At 41.7% G+C, this 5,045-nt stretch overlaps 1 pseudogene; it reads left to right on the forward strand.

Moving 5' to 3' along the window:
• The first annotated feature begins 626 nt into the window (after positions 1–626).
• Positions 627–1,088, forward strand: LOC101652740 (annotated as a pseudogene).
• The last annotated feature ends 3,957 nt before the right edge of the window (positions 1,089–5,045 follow it).

Raw genomic sequence — 5,045 nt, forward strand, 5'->3', positions numbered from 1 at the left:
AGGCTATGCCGAGAAACAGCCGCTTCACAGTTTGATCTTTTTGTTTAATAAAGGTTTCTATGATTTTGTAGCAATGCCTTTTGACTTACCCCACGCTTGGTCTTCTCAAGCCACTGTTTGAAACATTCTCTTTTTCTTCATCGTGTGCTTCCATTGGCTACTGTCTGGTCACTCACTATGAGTAAGAACCTACTTGATAAAATTTGGAGAGTGTCTCAATTTGAACCTTCATGGGAACAACTGATGGTTGGTTCGGTAGTTGCCTCCTGGTCTTCCGATATCATTAAGCCCTGAAAATACTATGCATATAAACCCTGAAAATGCCTATTATATCATTTCATTTGTGTGAAATGTCTACAATATACAAGTTCATAGAGAGAGAGAAAGTAGATTAGCCGTCACCAGAGGCTGGAGCGTAGGGGACTTATAGCTAATGGGTGTAGGAGTTCCTTTTTAAGGTGATGAAAATGTTCTAAAATGGACTACCATGATGGTTGCATAGATTTATAAGTATACTTAAAAACTTTGAATTATATGCACATTTAAAATAAATAAATAGTATCTCATGTGAATTATATCACAATAAGGCTATAAAAAATAGAGATGGGCATCCACAAGGGGTCAACATGTGTGCAGAGAAGTGTTCTTTCTGTTCCGGGCCTGTCTCCCTCAGGTCACCGCATGATGTTTGTGCACAATGACTGCAAGGTGTTCCGAGTCTGTAAATCCAAATGTCATAAAAACTTTCAAAAGAAGCAAAATCCTCACAAGGTCAGACAGACCAAGGCATTCCAAAAAAGCTGCTGGTAGAGAGCTTAGATGGCTAATTCATTTGAATTTGAAAAACATAGAAAAGGTATGAAATAAAACTTTGGATACAAAGAAGAAAGTTGAAGAGATCAAACCGAAACATCAAGCTACATTCATAATGAGCAGGTTAAAGAAGAAGAGCTACAGAAAGTTCAGGACACCAAATTAAGCAAAACATCCATCTCATCGGGGCACCTCTTTCAGGCAAAGGAAAGCAGCTAGAAGACAAATTGGAACAGAAATTAGAAGAGGATGTGGATATGAAAGAGGCTTCTTAAAAATCTTGCAACAAATGTATAAGTGTGCTTTACACAATTGATCTATGTATTGTGATAATTGTATGAGGCCCAATAAAATGATTTTTTAAAAGAAATATTGGATAAAAAGAAAGAAAGAAAGAAAACAGAAAAAATCTTGCTGCCTGTAACCCTTTCTATATGTGCATTTGAAAACTTTGGAGACTTGAGAACTTCTAAATGATTGGTTTATTTGTAACCTAAGGTCACTCAGATGAAAGGGGATTAAAAATACATCTCTCTGAGGGGCCGGCCCGAATCCCAACTACGTGGACAGCTGCCCCTCCCCCCAGAAGAATTTACTTCAGAGGTCAGCACCGAATTTATAGCTCAGGGAGAGGGACATGTTTGATCAGAGCACATGGGAGCAAATGAAGGGGGAGGAAGAGAGAGTGGAACATACCCTGGCCCACCAAGCCTTAAGGACCATATCCCCGCTCAGAGCAGCCAATGCACAGAGAGGACCACTATAAGACACGACATCCCTCATTGACCCATAACCCTACAGGGGACAACACTGGAGACACAGTGTGGGAATTGTGCTGATCTGACCCCACCACACCAAGGCAAAACACCAAGAGCGTGCAACAGAACAGCAAGGTGAGCAGAGCAAGGAAGTCCCAAGTGAGTACCAAAAATAGACTTTGGGGCCAGGGCAGGGCACCCCATCAGACTCGACCAGAAAACACTCCTAAAGGTCAACAAACAGACCTTGAAGTATTAACAGGCTTTTCTTTTTTTGTCATTGGTTGTTTTTGTTTTGTTTTGTTTTGTTCTTTTTTGTCGCTTTGTTTTGCTTTTGTTACTACAGAGGTGAGTTATGGATATAAATGGTCCCTGTTTGGATAATGGCCCTAAGCAGCATTCACATGATGACAAAAAAAAAATCATTAATGATGATCATGCTATGACTAATAATACATAAAAGAAAATGTTCTTTACAGTGAAATTTTTATTAAAAATTAGAGGCATTGTCTCTACCCCCAAGGAGAATGTAGTCTAGTTGAAGAAGATGCAAGATACTGGCAAAGGAAATTCATAAACAATTCAAGCGGTAATCCTGCATTCCAAAAAAAGGATGCAAACAGGGCTGGGAGTGGCCACATTTTAAGTCTGGGTGAAATATTACTTGTAGCAAAAGCCCAGAGGGTAGTTTTGGCCAAGAAGATGGAATGGAGAAAAACAAAACAAAACAAAAAGGCAGCGATCTGGAAACGGACACGGAATGTTTGCGAGAGAGAGTGATTTATAGGTTAGGAACAACCAGACTCCTCACTATGAGTGCCCTGTGTTTCATGTGATGTGTTTCCAAAGTGATATCAAGCCAGTTGGTGTGGAGTCAACTCTGACTCATGGTAACTCCATGGGTATCAGACCAAAGTTGGGGTCCACAGGTTTTTCTTGGAAGTAACTCTCCAGGTCTTTCTTCCAAGGCACCTCTGAGCGAATTTGAACCGCCAGCCTTCCGTTAGCAACTGAATGCCTCAACTCTTTGTATCGCTTAGGGATTTCTAAAGCAATATCAGTTTGCCCCAAATCAGAACATCGTGAGGATCCACTTTTTGCACACTCAATATCTTACAGTGATTTGCAGGGTGGTGGATATGGCAGAGGCGATAGAACAGGACCACAGTTTCTGAAGCACCTCCTACGAAGAAGTAAAAAATAGCATCAATGATAAACCAACACACTGAGGGTTTGACTCCGACAACAGGAAGAATGGTGGTATCGCCAATGGAAATGGGACTTGTGAGTAAGCAGAGATATGAGATCAAATTCCTGGAGCGACATTGAGAATGAGCTGTAGTTTGGGAATCTCGCTGGGAGAGCTATTGCCTTGAAAAGAGGAAACAAGAGGACCGAATGTCGGGGGTTTAAGTGGAGAGAAAAAGTTTTGAGAATGATGTACAAATGCGCTTTACACAATTGATGTGTGTATGGATTGCGATAACAGTTGTATGAGCCCCTAATACAATGTTTTAAAAAAAAAGAAAGAAAAGAGGAAACAAGGTGAGGAACACACGAGAGAATTCCGTAGAGAAGAATAAACGCTTGGAAAACTCTGAGTGGGGTAGCTCTAGCATTTAGATAATGGGTCCTGAATTGCTACAAGAGGAATGCAATCCTGGGGATCCTTGAGAAGTTATGCCCCAAAGCATTTTCAGAAGCGTACCGTGGTTCTCAGCTCCCACGGGCATCCAGAAGGAAAATGACAGCAGCTCTCTGCGACGTGGCTTGGTGTGTTTTTCTGTTTCCTTGTTTTGAAAGACCTTGTTGGCAGCAGGGGTTCTGCACATTCCAAGAGTTTGAACTTGAAGGGGATATCATTTTTGTTAACCTTTAACCAAGAAGGCAGTGGCGAGGAGATAAATTATCTGCTCACCAAGGAATAATGGTTGCATTCAAAGAGAGAACAGGAGATTACTGAGGCGCTACTGAGAATGACCCTTCGACCCTTTTCTTCACTGGAGAATTGATGAGGAGAAGCGCCCCCCCCCCCACATACACACACACTTTTTTTTTTCTGTGCACGAAAGGTGAAGCCCCAGGATTACAAAGAAAAGGGTGACCAAATAACTTGAAAATCTCAGAAGAATATGAATCACCTAAATAAAGGGAACATTTATGTAAGACTTTGAAAGCAACTCAAGTAAAAGAACTCACTTCCTAATGAAAACATCGTATCCAATTCATCATTGGAAACAGCTCGCTTGGCAAGGGCTACGTTCAATGGCTCAGAAAGTTTCTTACCAGGATCCAAGATCTTAGGAGCTAGCCTATGAAGTCCACCTGTTGTTCAAGAGGCAACGATAGGGAAGGTTTGGATCAGAAGGAACGGGATTGCGTCCCACAGTTTTGAAGTGTGATGAAGACAATGGTTGAAGGTGAAAAATTAGAACCTGCTCTAATGTAGTGGAAACTAAAAATTGGTGATTCAAGTGCAAAGTGATTCATTGTACAAGGATCACTAAAGATGAGGAAAATGGAGACCATCTGTCAGATGATACACGGTATGGCCGATCATTGTTATTTGGTGCTATCAAGTCAATTTTTGACTGCTAGTGACACCAGGTGACAGAGTCCAACTGTCTCATAAGTTTTCCAGGAAGTAATCTTTATGGCAGCAAATGGCCAGGTCTTTTTTCCATATAGTGACTGCGTGGGTTCAAATCACCTACCTTTTAGTTAGCAGCAAAGGGTTTAAAGTGTGTAACCACTGTGTCACCAGGGCTCCTTGACAGATTGGTAAGGGCCTTACAAAGCAGTCCCAACCCAGAAACAAAGTTGTGAATCTAGTTGACAGTATTGCATCAATGTCAATTTCCGGATTTAGATATTGTATGCATCAAATGAAATGTCCCAAAACGGGAAGTTGGGTGAAGGGTACCCGGGACTCTGGGTACTGTTGTGTTACCTGCTTGTGAGTCTACATTTCAAAGATAAAAATTCATTTTACAAAAAGTCCTACCTGCGGGAGGAAAAGAGAATAATCCTCATGAAGGATAATGTAGATTTGCCTGGTTCTTTATAACCTTCCAAACTGCCAGTTTCATATACCATATGCTATCTCCTGCGTGCCTCCCAATGCTGTTAGGTAACAAAGGCATTATGACCTCCATCTGTTTTTTTACCCCCATCTTATAGTTGGGGAAACAAATTCACCTTCTAAGTTCCAAATGCCATGCTTCCTTGAGGCACGCTTCCTTGATTCCCCCAGACAAGACCCTGACATACGGACTCAAGTTCTAGAAGTTTCCTTGGGAAGTGAGCAGAGGCTCCTGTGTAGAAGAAGGGAAGCACAGCAGGACAGAGTGCATTCTGGAACACAGCACTTCTATGGGAAACTGGGACTCAGTCCTCAGGGGGAACTCTGGAAGATGGAGTAGAGCATGTCTTTGAGTTATCCTTACCCAAGGAATGAGAAAGCTGGAGTGGTTC

This window comes from Echinops telfairi, unplaced genomic scaffold, assembly GCF_000313985.2.
Source record: "Echinops telfairi isolate 266 unplaced genomic scaffold, ASM31398v2 ScPeMD7_53;HRSCAF=182, whole genome shotgun sequence".
In the NCBI taxonomy this organism is placed as follows: Eukaryota; Metazoa; Chordata; class Mammalia; order Afrosoricida; family Tenrecidae; genus Echinops; species Echinops telfairi.